The 19,183-nt window shown below is 38.5% G+C and overlaps 1 long non-coding RNA gene across 1 annotated transcript in view; it reads left to right on the top strand.

The window, feature by feature from the left end:
• LOC143155688 (uncharacterized) overlaps nt 1-12,467 on the top strand; it is a 232,816-nt gene extending 220,349 nt beyond the window's left edge. The window contains exon 3 of the long non-coding RNA XR_012994458.1: nt 12,435-12,467. This is a non-coding gene — a long non-coding RNA (uncharacterized LOC143155688). The remainder of the gene's footprint in view (nt 1-12,434) is intronic.
• Nucleotides 12,468-19,183: the final 6,716 nt, after the last annotated feature.

The following is a 19,183-nucleotide window of genomic DNA, read 5'->3' as shown; positions in this document are numbered from 1 at the left end:
GACTCCTTAAATTATTTATAGGATGAAATTAGCAACAATGCTAAAACACATAATAACATTAAATAACACTAAAGTAGCTTCTAGAGTGACTATTACTGCAAAAACATGCCAAATTATTGAATAATAGCACTTTCATACATTAAACACATAAAATATCACAATTTAAATTATTAGCTTACATGGTTTTGAATTGCAGTAGTGTCCTGGTTTCAGCTGGGATACAGTTAATTTTCTTCCTAGTAGCTGGTACAGTGCTGTGGTTTGGATTTAGGATGAGAATAATATTGATAACATACTGTTTTAGTTGTTGCTGAGCAGGGCTTACACTAAGTCAAGGACTTTTTAGCTTCTCATACTGACTTGCCAGTGAGGAGGCTGGAGGTGCACAAGAAGCTGGGAGGGGACACAGCCAGGACAGCTGACCCCAACTGCCCAAAGGGATATTCCATACCATGTGACGTCATGCTGAACACAAAAAACTGGGGGGAGTTGGCTGGGGGGGCATGGCTGCTGCTTGGGAACTGGCTGGGCATCAGTCAGCGGGTGGTGAGCAATTGCATTGTGCATCACTTGCTTTATATATTCTTTTATCATTATTACTATTTTCCCTTCCTTTTCTGTCCTATTAAATGGTCTTCAACTCAACCCACGAGTTTTACCTTTTTTCCAATTCTCTCCCCCATCCCACTGGGGGGGAGTAAGCGAACAGCTGTGTGGTGTTTAGCTGCCTGCCAGGTTAAACCACAACAACTAGCTGCCAGCTTAAATAATAAATGTAGAATTTTGATGAATACAAATTACATTATAGTACAATTGAGATAAGTGCCATGTACGTTTTACTAGGGAGGTTTTTAGGGGCAGGAGCATAACAGGAAATCCTTTATGTCTAAGAATAAGTGTTGATCTCCAGCTACTTCAGTCCTAAATATCTTAGCCATCTCCACATTTTACTGTTGCTTATCTTAGATGGCTTCCACATACCCAGGGTGATGACATTTAGTGTGCTCAGGTTCACATGAGGTGAAAAGTCTAGTCAGCAGCAGAACATGCGATAAGTTAATTTTGCAGTATTCATCCTAAAACTCCTTATCAGCCTTTTGAATCATGCAATTGTAATGCTATCTTTTTTGAGCAGGCTTCTATGACCACATATAGTGTGACCATAGGATGCAAGTGTTAACTAACATGGCAAAGAGAAAAAGAAAATAATAGGGAAAACCAAAGTGGTGTGCAAAAATGGGTTCTCTCATATGCACTGCATGGTGAATTTCTGCTGTTTGTCAGCTGTTAATACCATGGGTTAAAACAGCTGAGAAAGTCAAGAAATAGCACTGAAAGTGAAGTGGTGGTGTGAAAGAAAAGAGCTCTTTCAGGCAGGATCAACACAGAAGACTTTTAAGTTGTAGGAAAGGGAGATTATTAACAACTCATCTTACTACCTGAAGAACAAGTCTGTCTGTAATATTTAAAAGCCTATACATTTACTTTTAAGATACCTATTACAAGTTTCAATACCTTGCAAAAATCAAGCCAATTAATCAGAGGAAATGTAGAGAAAAGGAATGAAAATTAACAAACAATTAGTAGTGGCGATGTGTAATTACAGACGATTCTCAAATCATTACTTTGAGATTTAGGTATGAAGCTTACTAGATACATACAAAGTGCTTTATAAATTTGGCATGTGTATTTGATTCCTAACTGCTTACCATCCTTGAATAATATACACCCATACCAAAGATCAGAGTTCATTTGCATGTTAATAACTTACTGGTGGTGATTTACCAGTCTGTTTATACAGCACCTGATCCAGGTGTCATTAAAATAAGGATGAAAACTTAATTACTTTAATGGGACTTGGCTGATCTCCCAGGTGATAAGGAGCAGTGCCACCTTTTTAAAGTCTTCTGGTACATTTCCCTGAGCAGCAGAGATGCCTGAGTAACTTTCTGCCAGCAAGAGTGACAATTTCACTGTTCGTTCCCCTGCTCTTGTTTGCATCATTCTCTCCCTTGTGTTATATGGCTTGGAGGATACCTTGCTGAGCCAATTCTATTTATCAGCCTGGCAAAAAGCTGATAAGCTACAGTTGGTCTACAGTTTTGTTAGCATTTTTGCTGAGCTACTGAAATGAAGTAACTCACAAAAGCCGCAGCTAAACATCAAGGTGAGCTGAGCAAGGACTGTGCAGGCAAGACTGAGGAAAAGAAAAAGAAGATTGAGGAGAACTCCCTCTTTTTGAATTTGCGATCTGCCAAGTTAGCTCACTCCAGCTAGTGAAAGTACTTCTGTAGGCACGCTTTCCTGTTACTAATGCTTTGATGCGAGATCTGGATGAGGTTCTCTCCTTCCATCTCTCCATTCCATCAGCATTATGGATTCAGAGACATGAGCCCATGCTGTGAATTCAATCCTAGAAGAAAAAAGTTGTGGTTCAGCAATGCTTAAATCTGTTGTGAATTCTTCAGCAGGATGGAATAGTACCACAGTAGTGAAGTGCTTATTTGGTACAAACTAATTTTTCCAGTTCAGGTTCACTAAACAAAAATCAGTGGGTAAGCTTGGTACCACAAGACATCATGCCCATGCTCCTGCAGCCAGCAGTATACCAATGCATAAGCATAAACCCAGGAAAAACTCCTTGTGGCCTGTTAATTCAACAGTAATGCAATCAAGAATCTATCTAAGCCTCCCAGGTTATCTGAGAGTGTATAAACCTAACATGAACAATAGAGTAACCATGGATAAAGCATTTCTCTTTAAATCAGTAAATGAGGCTAGCTGATTCAGTACACAGCAGCACAAACAGCTGATTCAGCAAAGAGAAAGTACAATATTAGGGAAGGAAGGAAAGCTAAGGGTGAAGAAAAAGGGAAAAGAAATACAGTTTGGAATGTGATGATGTACTATTATGCTTTGGACATATATACTTTTCTAGATCTAAGTTACCTTATGGGCATCTCCAGCTGCTTCTCACTGTCTCTGTCCATCCTGACTCCCAGGCAGAATTTACCATCACTCTGATATGCTAGCTCTGCTGCTGCCAAGACAGCTTCAGAGTGTTCTGTCTTAGGAAAAATCTTGTATTTAAACCCATTAACTTAACCTACCTCACTTTGACTGCAATTTTGACATGAGCAGCTCTGCTGAGAAATTTAAGGGAGTGATAATCACTAGCGAGGAGAGCTGGCAATGAGCAGCTGGGAAAGTAACTTTTCCACCTGTTTGCAAAGCATGCTTCTGCCTGAACATTTACAGGTTAACACAGCAGCATCATTGACTACTGCTTTACAAAAGCAGCTCTGTAACTATGTTTTGGTATGTGTGTAAAGGTGAGAACTTCCTTTCTCTCTGACAATCCTGAATGATTTCATTTGGACTGATGTCATGGTTTAATTTCAGTCGGCAACTAAGCACCACGCAACCGCTCGCTCACTCCCCCCCACCCGGTGGGATGGGGGAGAGAATTGGAAGAGCACAAGTTAGAAAAACTCGTGGGTTGAGATAAAAACAGTTTAATAATTGAAATAAAATGATAATAATAATAATATGATAATAATAATAATAATACACAAAGCAAGTGATGCACAGTACAATTGCTCACCACCCGCTGACCGATGCCCAGCCAGGCCCCGAGCAGCGGCCCCCCCCGGCCAGCTTTCCCCAGTTTATGTACTGAGCATGACGTCACATGGTATGGAATGTCCCTTTGGGCAGTTTGGCTGTGCCCCCTCCCAGCTTCTTGTGCACCTCCAGCCTTCTCAGCCGGTAGAACATGGGAAGCTGAAAAGTCCTTGGCTAGTGTAAGCATTACCTAACAACAACTAAAACATGGGTGCGTTATCAACTTTGTTCTCATCCTAAATCCAAAACACTGTACCAGCTACTAGAAAAGAAATTAACTCTATCCCTGCCAAAACCAGGACAACTGAGTACTGGCAAATGGAGTACTGAAGACAGCTTTTGGATCCATGAATGCTCAGTGAAAGGCATTGCCAAGGTTGTTACCAAACTGACAAGTAACTGAAATATATACCAGTTAACTTATTCATCAGCCCAGCAGAAGAGAAATAGAGAGGCAATCTTTATCCAGAATAAGAAAGGATTGATTAACATATCAGTAAAAAGTCTGGTTTTCTATGTTGGAAGGCTGAAAGTCTATTCTTCTGTGTTAGAACAGTTCAGGTTTTCATCTGTGGCTGAGAAGATGTTGTTTTGTCCATACTCCAAACAAAAATAATACAGTTGGATAAGTAAGGAAAAGTTAGTAACTTACATATTGTTCTTCCTTATCAAATCTTACAGCTGAAAGGGACCTCAGGAGTTTATTTAGTGCATGCTCTGCCTCAGAGACACTTATCTGTACTTAGATGGTTCACATTTGTCTAATTTGTTCTTCTAGAGTTCATTTGATGGAAATTCCCCAAAATCTCTACACACACTTTTCCAGTTTGATAATATATTATTGTTAGGAATAAGGTGGGGTACGGGGGGGGGGGGGGGGGGAGGCTCCCAAATACATAATCCAGTAAGTAAGCAAAAGTTCATTTCCTGAGGAAGAAAAAGAATTAATTACAACTTCAGCTTTGCATCTTCTCCTTTGCCACTTTACCAAGAGATTGAGGGCACTGGAAAGGAAAGGTTTTATTTCACTCACATTTATACTTATCCAACTACTGTTACTAAAACTTTGACAATGAGATGAATCAAATAAAGGCTTAGCTACACAAGGCTAAAGCTATTAGGCTGCATAAGAGAAGTTTCTGCCCTATTCACAGGCACCATTCAGCTATTTAATTTTTTGTTTTCTTTTTCTCTTTTCTGTAGAATTCCAATAAATCCTTCTTTTGTTCACTCGGAAATGAACATGACTGTGGCTGTGAGAGAGGGATGTTCTTCCATGGTGTTCTGAGAGGAATTGATCTGCATCCTCTTAACAGGCAGAATAGCACATCCATAATCTAAAGGCAAAAAACATTAGAGCATTTGTAATCAAGTCAAAATCCCATTCTTTCAAAGACTCTATTGATTTTTAGAAATTTGTTTTGGATGGTAAGAAAGAGATTACCATGCTTTATTGGACAACTGACCAAAGCATTTATCCTGAGTATAGAGCAACTCAGAAGTCACTTTTTCTGCAGTGAAGAACTTCTCATATCAGATCCTTCTGATACAAGAAGATCAGAGACTTGAATTTGTATTTCCTCTATCCTGGATCAGTGCATTAATCGAGAGGTTGAAGAGTGCGTGAATTTATTTCTCATCAGAGGTGACTACTGAGCACCATATAGAACATTGTTTTAAATTATTTTTTTTATTCTTCCTAAACTGAAAGCTCCAGTTCCAAAAAAGATGCAAGAAATTGTATCTTTTAAATACTTTCCAAATGGTATTTTATTTGCTTTGATGGAAAAAAAAATATTTTGAAGGCTAAGAAATCATTGCAAATTGAAAGTGTCATTCTCTGGACAATTGCATTAAGAATATAAGATTAAAAGTTATATATAATAATTAAAATAATATTTAAATAATATCTTAAAATTTTTTACAAACAACACAGCCAGAAATCACGAGATACAGATGTTTATGATTTCCTGTTATATAGCTCAGATTTGTATGGTAAATTTGTTAAATTTAAATAATTTGGGCACAAAACCAGAAAGAAAGCCAAGTATATACAAGGAGCAACAGCTCAAGTCCACATTTTTCAATAAAATTTGATCAGTTGTTGCTGAGAAGGTGCTGTTTTGCCCACGTTCCAAAAAAACCCCAGAATTCTTGAGAAGAACCAGTGTACTTGACATTATGTCATTATAGAGGCAGGAAATGATTCACTGGGTGTTAAATTTACCAAGTTCTACAGTCTTTAGCAAAAGCACTGTGTACTTCTCCAAACTTGGTTTGCATATGTTGAGTAGAGATTGATTTTTTCCCCCACTACTTCTCACAAGACTTGATCCTTGCTAAACACACTTCAACCCCCCACAGCTCTTAGTGTGCATAAATCATTACCAAACTGAGACTCCCAAAGCCTGTTGTGCTTTCAGTGTGTAAAAGATGGTTTCCCAATCCATGTTACACTGGAGACACTTTCTTATATTACTGCTCTGTTTGTTCAACTGAACAACAAGAAAGAAGAGGCTGTATTTAAAAAAAGCGACAAAATAAGACTAAAAAGCAGAGAGAAGGTAAGGGAGAAAGAGTAAACATAGGGGAAAATAGGAGCAACCAGATAGGAGGATGCACACAGGGCTGAAAGGGAAGAAGAGAGAGAGTTCAGAAGCAAGATCATCAGCTGGGGAAACATGATGAAGAGCTAAGAGGATAATTGCAGACTAAACCACCAGCAGAGGCTGAGGAGATTGGTATGAAAACAGGGAAAATTGTGGTAGTAAACACAATACATCTGTAACTGTTAGACAATACTTCCTGCCGGACATGGAAATGAATACATTATTTTCATATTTCAGCATTTCTTTCTTATCTGAAAAAAGGTAGTCTTCATATTTTACTGCTTGAGGTAATATTTTGTGACGAGTTTTTTTCCTAACACATAAAAAGAAAAAGTGGTCTGCTTCACCAGAAGCATCCCAAAACTGTATGTTTAAATCATTTGATCATAAATAAAAATAAGTGAAAAAAATGAGAAGTAAAATATCATTTTGAAGTTTGATCAAATGTTATGTTTTGGATTAAAGCAGACCTCACATATGAAACGAAGCACTCGGAGGGTGCCCTTCACCATCTGAATTATTTTTGTTTTGTTATATAACAATGAAATAATTTAATTCTGCATTAAAGAGAGTGTTGCCAGCATGTCGAGGGAGGTGATCCTTCCTCTCTACTCAGCACTGGTGAGGCCACACCTGGAGTACTGGGTCCAGTCCTGGGCTTAGAGATATGGAGCTACTTGAGAGGATCCAGCGAAGGGACACTAAAAGGATTAAGGGACTGGAATATCTCTTATCTAAGGAAAGGCTGAGAGAGACGAGGATCCAGGGGATTTCATCAATGGGTACAAATACCTGAAGGGAGAGTTCAAAGAGGAGGGAGCCAGGCTCTTTTCAGTGGCGCCCAGTGACAGTACCAGAGGCAACGAGCACAACCTGAAACACAGGAGCATCTGTCTGAACTTCAGGAAACACTTTTTTACTGTGAGGGTGACTGAGCACTGGAACAGGTTCTCCAGAGAAGGTGTGGAGTCTCCATCCTTGGAGATATTCAAAAGCTACCTGGACATGCTCCTGGGCAACCAGCTCTAGTCAGCCCTGCTTGAGCAGGGTGTTGGATCAGATGGCCTCCAGACGTCTCTTCCAACTTCAGCCATTCTGTGGTTCTATAATTTCAGACAATACTTTTGGCCTCAAGTTTGAGGTTAAACAACAAACCAATGAAAGATGAAAATCAGCTTCTCAAAGAGAAGCTGATTGTGTTAGGTTAAATACTGAATTACTTTTGGAGTTGAACGATCAATCTTGACTGCTGTATCATAGAATCATAGAATCATTGAGGTTGGAAAAGACCTCTAAGATCATCGAGTCCAACCGTCAACCCAACACCACCATGCCCACTAAATCATGTCCCTAAGCGCCTCATCTACACATCTTTTAAACACCTCCAGGGATGGTGACTCAACCACTTCCCTGGGCAGCCTGTTCCAATGTTTCACCACTCTTTCAGTAAAGAAATTTTTCCTCACATCCAATCTAAACCTCCCCTGGCACAACTTGAGGCCATTTCCTCTCGTCCTATCGCTAGTTACTTGGGAGAAGAGACCGACACCCACCTCGCTACAACCTCCTGTCAGGTAGTTGTAGAGAGTGATGAGGTCTCCCCTCAGCCTCCTTTTCTCCAGGCTAAACAGTCCCAGTTCCCTCAGCCGCTCCTCATAAGACTTGTTCTCCAGACCCTTCACCAGCCTCGTTGCCCTTCTCCGGACACGCTCCAGCACCTCAACGTCCTTCTTGTAGTGAGGGGCCCAAAACTGAACACAGTATTCGAGGTGCGGCCTCACCAGTGCCGAGTACAGGGGCATGATCACTTCCCTACTCCTGCTGGCCACACTATTGCTGATACAGGCCAGGATGCCATTGGCCTTCTTGGCCGCCTGGGCACACTGCCAGCTCATGTTCAGCCGGTTGACAACCAGCACCCCCAGGTCCTTTTCCGACAGGCAGCTTTCCAGCCACTCTTCCCCAAGCCTGTAGCGCTGCATGGGGTTGTTGTGGCCAAAGTGCAGGACCTGGCACTTGGCCTTGTTGAACCTCATACAGTTGGCCTGGGCCCATCCATCCAGCCTGTCCAGGTCCCTCTGCAGAGCCTTCCTACCCTCGAGCAGATCAACACTCCCGCCCAACTTGGTGTTGTCTGCAAACTTACTGAGGGTGCACTCAATCCCCTCATCCAGACCATTGATAAAGATATTGAACAGAACTGGCCCCAAAACTGAGCCCTGGGGAACACCGCTCGTGACCGGCCACCAACTGGATGTAACTCCATTCACCACAACTCTCTGGGCCCGGCCGTCCAGCCAGTTTTTGACCCAGCGCAGAGTACACCTGTCTAAGCCATGAGCCACCAGCTTCTCGAGGAGAATGCTGTGGGAGATAGTGTCAAAGGCTTTACTTAAGTCCAGGTAGACCACATCCACAGCCTTTCCCTCGTCCACTAAGCGGGTCACCTGGTCATAGAAGGAGATCAGGTTGGTCAAGCAGGACCTGCCTCTCATGAACCCATGCTGGCTGGGCCTGATCCCCTGGTTGTCCCGCTCATGCCTTGTGAGCACCTTCAAGATGAACTGCTCCATAATCTTCCCCGGCACCGAGGTCAGGCTGACAGGCCTGTAGTTCCTCGGATCCTCCTTCCGGCCCTTCTTGTAGATGGGCATCACATTGGCAAGCCTCCAGTTGTCCGGGACCTCCCCCGTTAACCAGGACTGCTGATAAATGATGGAGAGTGGCTTGGCGAGCTCCTCCGCCAGCTCCCTCAGCACTCGGGTGGATCCCATCCGGCCCCATAGACTTGTGAGTGTCCAGGTGGTGTAGCAGGTCATTAACTGCTTCCTCTTGGATTATGGGGGGTTTATCCTGCTCCCCATCCCCATCTTCCAGCTCAGGGGGCTGAATACCCTGAATACCCTCTATCACGCTGATAGAGAATGATACTGTTACCGAGAATGTAATTTTCATGATTTCCAACATTTAGTTTTAAAAGTGAAAAAGAAAAATGTTTCAAACAATGTTATGACTAGAATATTTAAATTATGAATAAAAATTTCTCAAGTTACAAAATGCCTATATTACAGTTTCCAGTGCAATTTTAAGTTAGCTCCTTTATGATACCCTCTATTTGGGTAATGTATGAAATGCTTCTTTTTTAAAGAGAGTTTCTAGCTTATCAAAGACTCAGAGAAAGGACTGAAAAGGCAAGAGAGTATTTAATCTCCTGACCTGTGAGTAGTGGACTCATTGAGTCCAGTAATCTGTGAGTACTGTTATTATTAAAAGAATATTCTTTTAATAATCTTTTCTTTTTTGAAGCTGCTTTATACTATAGCTGAGCAAAGCTGAGCAAAGCTGAGCAAAGCCTGCATTTCAGTAAAGGAGTAATAGAGCAGGTTGCTGTCCTCTTCCAAGGCAGTACCAGAAAATTACATTTGTTAAGTAGTTTTATTACTTGCAGTCATTAACATCTGAAATGTGTAGAGAGCTGGGGAGATGGAATGAGAGTACCAGGCAGTTGAACAGCCCCCCACAATTATATTCTCTAAAAGATTTTTAGTTTTATGTTTTCTTTTGTCACATAATCAATTTTTTCTAGGCACTCACATGAGAGTGTCTAGAAAAATGCCCTTAAGACCTGTCAAGTCTATAACATAATCTGTAATAAGCATTTTGGACTTTCCTGATAATGGGAAACCTTACAAACCTCTTCTTGAGTACCTTGGTTGTCTACCAAAGGCGTTAACAGGTATCCCTATCCGTGAATTTGTGAGGCAGCCATTTCTGTGAGGAGAGTTCCCTCATTCAGGTTTGCAAACTGAGAATCTGGCTTGATTCCTCTCAGAGTAACTCAGCAATCACATGGACAGTCTGATCTCAGACAGGTTGCAAGTTCTATCTAATTTCTTCACACAGTCCAGTTTTCATTGTCAGGTGATTAAAGGACATTCATATATGAGGCTGAGAAGGAAGGAAAGGAAAATCATGTTTCCGTATGTAAGAGAAGATACAGAGTGCAACTGTATCTTAGAATCCTGTTTTGAACATCATTTTTCAAAGGAGAGAGGTAGAATATATACACTGCATGAAAGAGCACAACTGGACTTGAAACTGAAAAAAAAGGTAACTACATCTGTCTTTCTTTTTTTTAGCATTAAGAAAAATTAGGTAATGAAATGATGCCCAGAGAGAAAGTTGAGGTATAGTTGCTGCAACTGCTTGACAGAGGATTACATTAAATTTTAGGAATATATATACTTGTGTATACATGTGTGCATGTGTTTATGTGTTCACACACACATACACCTCCAGGAGACAGACAAGCAGTGAAAAAAAATCTGCTATGTACAAAAAGATTGAAACAGATGACCCAAGAGGTCTTTTCCAGTCATATCAGCTGAGTGATTCTATGAATAGGAATAAAAATATAAATAAAAAGTGCATACAGTATGAGTTGTTTGTGCAAAATCCAGGCTCAGAACTCATTAGCATATTTGCAGTGCTTATTTGAAGAGCCTACAGTAAATTGCATTTTTAAAAACAGTTCACACAGATTCCAACAAAAAATGTCACAGAAAAAAAACAGGTCGTCAACACCAAGTAAAAGAAACCTGTCCAAAACAAACATAAATATGATTGCAAGGGAGAAAAAAGTCTCTTCTCCCTGAAGATTTGTCAGAGTAACCAAGAAAAATTAAATGTGTAACTGAAACTGAGAGAAGGGAGGATGATTTCACACGAAGATGAGTTACGTGGGTGTGACAGGGAAATATATTAATAAATTGCTTATTTAAAATAGCAATAAGATAAAATAGGATTAAATAACCTTTTTTTAAATTTAATGTATAAGCTTTTTAAACTTATAATCTTGATGAGAGGCATGTATGCACACACATCTGTTATTATTTTTACACTACTCATTATCATCTATATTTTACCCAGTGTAATGTATTATGTAAAATGTGTATTTTTACCAAGTGTTTAATACTTTCCACATATTACAGGGATCAGAAAAGGCTGACAGAAGAAGAATAGAAGATTTTTTTTTTTTCCATGCTGCATGAGGATAACATTGACACACAGCCCCTGTATGTGACAAAGCCAGTCTCCAGACATCTTCCTCTCTCTAAGATATTTTAGTATGGAGTTCAGTTTTCAAAATAAGTTGATGATCCCAGCAAATCCCAGCCCTTCCTACATATGTGAACCTTCTACCCACCCAAAGAAGAATGCAGTAATACAGAATGATTTAATACCTTGTGCAAATAACATTGTTCTTGATCTGCTTATTGCATCACATTTGAAAAACTAAAATAGAATTAACAAGGATTTGGGGGTTTTCCTCTTTTTTTCCCCCTCTTTTTTTTCCTCCTCTTTTTAAGTCTGATTGTGAGTTTCTGCAAAGAAACTGTGAGAACCTCCAGAGCAGGTTCTTTGAACTCTCATGGGTTCCAACTTACAGCTGGAAATTACACTTCCCACCTTTTGTTTAAACAGAGAAATTTACTGAACCCCAGTGGTTGCAATTTTTACCTCTTGAGGTCTTTACAGAATGAGAGAGGCCTACAGTAAAAAAATTGAGTGGAAAGAAAAATAAGAAGGTAAAACTCTATAATGACTTTTATCAGGAAATCAAAGCATCTCTCTTCTTTTTTTTTCCTTTGTTCTTTTACCTTAAACAACATCATTCATGTTTAGCTACACGGCTTACTTCTAAGATTAGTAACTTATGACTGCAGTTCTAAAGAGACCTAACCATGTAATTTCTTTGCTTTAAATATAAAGGTTACATTGGCAAACCATGAACGCATTTTATTAAGCCTTGCTAAATTTCTGTTAGTTCTCAGAGCTATAGATTTCACTCAACTTAAAATGAAAAATCATTACCCTCTGAAAAAAACCATTTTATTACTTAAATATGTAATTAATATGTGATTCAAAATTCCTTGAATCAAACAGCCAAAGGTGAGAGCATTATTGAGGAGTGATGTGAAGGCATGTGAACATCTGAGAGAATACTGAGCTTTTTCAAATAACAATACAAAACGCATCCAAGTGATCTAACAAATGCAAGCGCGAAAAACACTGAGTTTATCCTGCTGTCCCTGCTAACTATAATATATTATGGAATATTTGGTCCTGATCCTGAATGGTGGCAGATTTACATATTGTGATTCTCAGGCAGGTATCTTTTATTTTTCTTTTATTTCACAGATACTTGTTCATATCACTAAACTTCAATATCCCTGGGCTTAGAAGGAGAAATGCTGCCACTTGTGTGTGGAAGTGAGACTTCCAGGTAATTAGTGTCAATCACGTAATAGCACCATTGAACGTCAATGAACTGCATGCAGCACAAAGTAGATATTTATAATTAATATTTTAAATTAACTGTCATGATTAATGAGTTGCATGTAGATCTGTTTTTTAATCTTTTGGAAATAGATTAAAGTTCTGTCTGAAAAATAAAATTCTGTAACAATGAGTAAGCACATGACAGAGACAGGGCAGTTAAGCTGTATTAAACAGTCTCAGCATGACTTTGTTTTTAAGCACAACCTTTGAGAGATACTTTGACATTTAAAATTAAATTCTTCCAAAAATAAGTTTTGATTATGCTATGAATTGATAACTGAATTATAATTTCAAGCAAGATTACAACTACCATCACATTTAGTACACACTATCTAGAAAGTGTTAAGGGATATTTATTCCAAATTCTAAAAGAAGGTCTCTGGGGGTTTTGGGGAAGGAGGAGATGGAAGGTGTGGAGACAGGAAACCTGAGTCAAGGTTCAGTGTCCGAGTCCTCAGGCTGCAGCACAGAACTTCCAGCTTTGGACTTATGAGACTACAGTGGCTACAAATTGAACTCTTCAGATTCAGAGATGTTTCAAGGGTTGGGGAAACTTGGGAACATTTCTGAACACATAAATCTGGATACTTGCCAGTAAACAAAGAAATATGTATATCTCCAAGAATTTAAATGCAATTCTAGCTATAAAATTAAGATGTATTTTGCATAATGCAGGGTACAGCAGAGAATTCTTGTATGGGGATGTTCAAAAGTAATCTGTCAAATTGAGACTCACTGTAAAAATCCATTTGTTATAATTGGTTTCTAAAATGTGGTACTTATAGAAGGCAGTGCTCCTATAATGAACAGTTAATTTTATAAGAACATGTTTTGTTAACACCTAACAAAATGGAGATTTTTTGAATATTTTAAATAGAAATACATAAAAATATCATATCACCAATAGACATGAGAAATTAAAATAGAATGGATTCCTAATCTTGCCAGCTGTCTTGGGAATGTTTTAACATAAACATTTCATTACATTCTCATCTATTACTTTTGTCTCTGGCATTGTGACCTCTGACCTGCTAGAGCTTAATGTCTTTGAGCTCTAAGAAAGCAAATAAAAGAGCAAATGAAAACCCTTTTGGTGGTTGTTTTTTGAAATATTACTACTTGTTTCATTACAGGTGCAGGTCTTAGAAATATGAGAAGCTTAGCTTTCAAAAGAGAGAAAAAAAAAGTTTCTGCACTTTGTGACTGTAAAGAAAGTTTTAAAAGTGTTCACAGAGCAGCATAAAGATTCAAACTGCAGAAGCAAACACCAGAACAAAATGTGCTCCTTCTCAGATAATTTTAATTACATCTTCATTATAATGTAGTTATACAATGCAACGTAATTCATTATATCTTTATGATAATCTTCATTTGGGGAAGAAGGAGAACCAACCAATGATTATGGGACATTTAAACTGAAAGAGGGTAGATTTAGATTAGATATGAGGAAGAAATTCTTTCTGTGAGGGTGGTGAGACTCTGGAACAGGTTGCCCAGAGAAGTTGTGGATGCCCCCTCCCTGGAAGTGTTCAAGGCCAGGTTGGATGGAGCTTGGAGCATCCTGATCTAGTGGAAGGTGTCCCTGCCCATGGCACGGGTGTCGGAACTAGATGAACTTTAAAGTCCCTTCCAAACCATCCTATGATTTTATGATTCTATGATTCTATGATTCTACGATTCTATGATTCAGAACTAGTTCTGACACAACTCTACAAGAGTGTGTCAGAAATTGTATTTTTCTGTTTCAGTGAATGCTGTTCACTTGTACTAACCTATGTGTCTATCAGCTAGAGAAGCAGATGAATAGAGAGGTCTGCCTTACCTCTTAGGCTGATTTTATAGTCAGTGGGAAGAAACAAACACCTCCAAAGAGCAGGCAATTTGACCCAAGATACTCACAGCAACATGAGATCAATTGCCCTCTGGAGTTCTGTAAGCCAACTCACTCTTTATCAGTTGTGAAGGGACTGAAGAGAAGCTTACTCATCTACCCACTGGTGGTAAGATGGGGCAGCCCCATTTAGCTATAGGTATTTACCTATAGGTATAGCTAAGATTTATAGAATAGACCAAATATGAACACATGCAAAATTCCCGATTGAGACAGGACTGTTGTAATTTTGATTTGAGTGTGCTGAACCTAAACTCTTCTTGGTTTTGAGCCCTAGCCCCCTTCCTTTGAGTTATTTTTATCGCTATTTTGATGAAACTTTAATTGAGTCTTAATTATTTAAATTTATTTGGCCTGAACATACTAAAAAGAAGTATTTAATTGATATTCTGTGGACAAAGGATATTTTTTAGTTTTATATCACATCAATGGAAAATATTAGTGTTTGCTAAGTTTCACAGGTTGTACCATTCTAAGTATACATTTGCATCATGTGGTGTAAGTGTTCTTCAGTTTCATTAAATTTTAATGTGTATTAAATAATATTAATTTACATATAATGGATTGACTGTGTAAGAATGAAGAGTGCATCAGATATTTTTACAGAAAGTAGCTATTTCAGACACAAGTTAAATTATTTTTATTTCATTGCACTTCATGAAGAATCAAAATATACATTCATGAACTAATTAGGTACAAATTTTGCATTATTGATAACTGTTAAAGTTTACCAATATTTGTTTTTTCTTTTGATTTTCAACAGTTCATAACACGGGTTCTTAAAATAAAAGAGGACAAGAAATTTAGACAAGGTACATTGTCTGACAAGTTAAAAATTATGAATGTGGTTTCTCCTTATGCATATATGTATTTTTATATATATATATATATATATAAGTTCTGTTTGGGAAAAAAATCTCAAGACCTATTTTTTTCCCGTTGAAGTCCATTTTCATAAATAAAGTATTTCAATGAGAAAAAAGTCTACCAGCTTAAGGACATCTTGAGGAAACAGCCAAAATCCAACACCAATAATGGAGAGGGGAGTTGGATATATACTGTTAGGTTACCTGACTAAAGGCTAAGCAAATTATACAGGCAGGTAAGGATCAGAGGAGCAAAGGCAGCAGAAGAACCTTACTAATGGATTCAGTGAAAATGGTGCATTACACAGCAGCTGCACCTGAAACGTTTGGAAGAGAATGATTAGACCATTGTCATGATATGAAACCCACCGAGATGCCTCAGGAAAACTTTGTCCTCTAATTGCCATGTAAACTAGGAGGGGTTATTGCCTAAAGGAGTATAGAACTTATTTTGGAAAGGACGGGCAAGATAAGTTTTGGGATAGAGCAGAGAGAATTTTGAGATCATATAAAGCTTATTATGGGATGATTTAAGGGGATTGTGGAAATGTGCATAATTTATTACAGGATGTTTGGGGGAAAGGACCCAAGGTAAGGAAAAGGAAGGATTAAGGTGAATCAGAGGAAAAAAGAGTTTGGAAAAAGAATAAAACTGGATGGGTGTGTGTAGGCAGGCTGCTGGTCAGTGTGTTTGTCCGGCCAACCCTGCATCTAACCATTTCAGTTTATCCTATCTTCTTATTAAACCTTATCTCCGTGTGAGTGCCCTCTCTGTTCTGAGCCTGTGTGAATACTAGGTGGCCTTGCTGAAAAAGGGACCATGAGTGCGAAGGGCTTGAAGGTCTAGGGGCCACCAAATTGAGAGAGTGTGGTCTGGAGACAGCTACTGGGGGAGACCAGATGTCAGAGCAGCTGCACATGGACTGGGCTGTCTGTGATGTTCACATTAAGGTGAATGCTGTTTGTGTTCATATGGTTACTGGTAAAGGCACTGCTTTCTCCCTGTTGGTGTGACCAGTTGCACACACACATGCGCACGTGTGTGTGTGTGTACACCTTACTAGTGGCCGGACCTGAGGACAAGGACCCATTGCAGCCTCACATCTAGCCAAGTGGGATCAGAGAACTCTTAGATCCAAAAACCCACCAGATTCACCTACCTCTAACACCTACCAGCTTGTTTGCTGGCCCTTAAACCCCCACTGTTTACATTAAACCAGCTTCCCTGTTGGGAAGCAAAACTGATCAGAACTCTGCATCAGTCTGGTAAAGTAGCTCTGTTAGTCCTTGGGGATTGTACAATAAACTTTTTCTCCATCACAACTTTTGCCAACTATTGTGTATTCTGAATTGGATCAAAGTTGAAATCTTAAGAGAAATTTATAGGAGCCTTGCTCTGAGTCCCGAAATACCTCTATCGCTATCCTTTAGAACTCCAGGTTTGTTTAAATTCAGTTTCTCCTTTGAAATTTGTCCATAAATCCAGAGACTCTTATGATTTTTGATGAATAAAAATGACTTCTTATTGTCAGAGCAGAATGAAAGAAAAGTAAAGTAGAGGTAGAAAATTATGGTATAAAGTTTTTCATCATGGGTTTTGGTACAAATTGTCCTGCCTTATTGACAGGCCAGTTCTCCCAACAGAACTCTGTTTCTTCGTAAAACACATCTTCTTAATAATACAAGCCATCAAGTGGCCAATGAAGCCCTAGAGATGCACAGGAGACAGATATTTTTTGATGAATCATGTTCTAAGCTGGCAAATCTAATTCAAGACTGCTTAAAGAAGCTTGTCTGAATATGAATAAACAGCAACAGCAAATCCCAAAAGTTCAGAAGACAAAGTACAGTATTAGGTTTCCTGACTGAATGAAAGAGATTAGCAAGAGGAAGGCACATGGATGTAGCAGATCTCAACAGTAATCTGACAGTATGGAGATAGGTGCAGGACAGGTGTGGCTATAAGGAAGGTATGTGAATAAATCAATGAGTGGTGTATATTCTCTTCAGCATGACTGTGACGCTAGTATGCAACTAATAAAAGAATGGGTTTATTAATGAAAGTTAAGGCAATTATTTAATTGTTGAATCAAATATTCCTTAACTTTCAGCTAGTCCGACCTTCATAGTGCATTTATGTTCACTTTTGAATTAAAAAAACCTGTCTTCCTCCAGTTCCTGAAGGAAAACAAGGAAGAATAACCTACATTTAAACCTAACACACATAGTGACAGACAGGATCAGATCTCTGCTTCAACAGATTTCTCCTTTCCAGCCCTGCCTTAAAGCACACCAGTAAAAGACCTATATACAATTTCAAATTAATTAATGATGTGATTTTTCTAAATAAGTAACCTTCATGTACAAATGTATGAATAGAACAAATGTCTGTGAAACATATCAGACTGTTCTTTCCACTCATTGGAATTAGGACCTTGGCTGAAAGCTCAAGTTTAAGAGTCTGTGCTTAAAGAGAAATGTTTTCCATTTGGAGACAGTTTAGAGGAGAGTAACAGAGAATATCAATGGGATTCACTGGAAAAATTGGAGTTAATTAGTCTAGACAGAAAAAGACTGAAGTGAGATATTATAAGAGTCTTCTAATGTGAAAAGGGGAGTGGCAAGAGGAAGGGAATAAATTTTTTTCTTTTTTTACTGGGGACAGAGTAAGAAGTAATGGACTTGGAGTTCACCAAAGATGATTGTGGGAGGCATTTAAAAAGAATGACAACTTTGAAGACAGATCTGCAATAGAGTAGATTGTCTGGGAAGGTACGGACTCTCCATCACTGAAGATATTTTAGAATAGATTAGATGAATATGTGTCTTGGGTGGGTTAGTTATAGCTGATTCTGCCTTGGGTCTGCAGACTGGGCTGGATGACCTTTCAAGCTCTGGTCTATAATGCCATAGAAACAATACTAACCTCCTTTGTAACACACTTTCATATCTACTGTTAAAAAGCCAAGTGTTATCATCAGATCCAGAGGTGAGATAAAGATGTAGTGAGAAATTTGCTATAAATGTTTATTTTTAACTTGAACATATTTTCAGCTTTTCAGACATTAAATTTATTAGAAGGATTAACAGACAAATAAGCAGACGTACAGAGAGTATGACTGTACAACTCATTTCTCTAAAAACTAAGGCAAAAAAACTAAACTGAATTTCCTGTGGAATTTGGGTATCTCCACTGCCAGCCTATAAATGAAAGAAAGATTTCAGGAATAAGATTTTTCCTTCATTTTCTAAACTCTTCTTATATTAATCTTTTGGGGCTACAAAGCTTTTTTTGAGCTTCTTTCTTGGTTCATTAGTAACATTGCCTCCTTCATTTACAGACAATGTGAGGTTATAAGAATGCAGCCTTAATCTTACTATGCTACAGGATCTTTTTTATTGTTCTTTCTAAACTGAAAACCATATTAAACATGGGGCTTTTTAAGTATTCTGAGTTTTTTTGCAAATGCCAGTTAAGTATTGTTAACTGTTAATATAACTGTTAACACAACAAAAACCAAAACTACATATAAATCACAATTTTTAAATTCTCTATAATGATTGGCTGATGACTGATCACTTGTGAATTAATGAGTCTTATGAATTCACAAGTGAGTGAAAAATGAGAATTATGCATCATAAAATTTGTTCTCTTCATTTTGCTTCAGGTTTGGTTGGTTTTTTTTTTAGGGGGAGGGATTGGTGTTGGGTTTTTCATTATTTTTATTTACAAGATACTAGTTTAGGGGTCAGATTATGATAGATTTGCATTGAATGATAGTCTGTCTCTGCCTTTCAGACTATTTGTACAGTAAAGAATCATTTGGTGAAATTAGATCAGATTTTGACCA

This window comes from Aptenodytes patagonicus, chromosome 1 (genome assembly GCF_965638725.1).
Source record: "Aptenodytes patagonicus chromosome 1, bAptPat1.pri.cur, whole genome shotgun sequence".
NCBI classification, from domain to species: Eukaryota; Metazoa; Chordata; class Aves; order Sphenisciformes; family Spheniscidae; genus Aptenodytes; species Aptenodytes patagonicus.
This window is presented reverse-complemented; position numbering and strand designations above follow the sequence as displayed.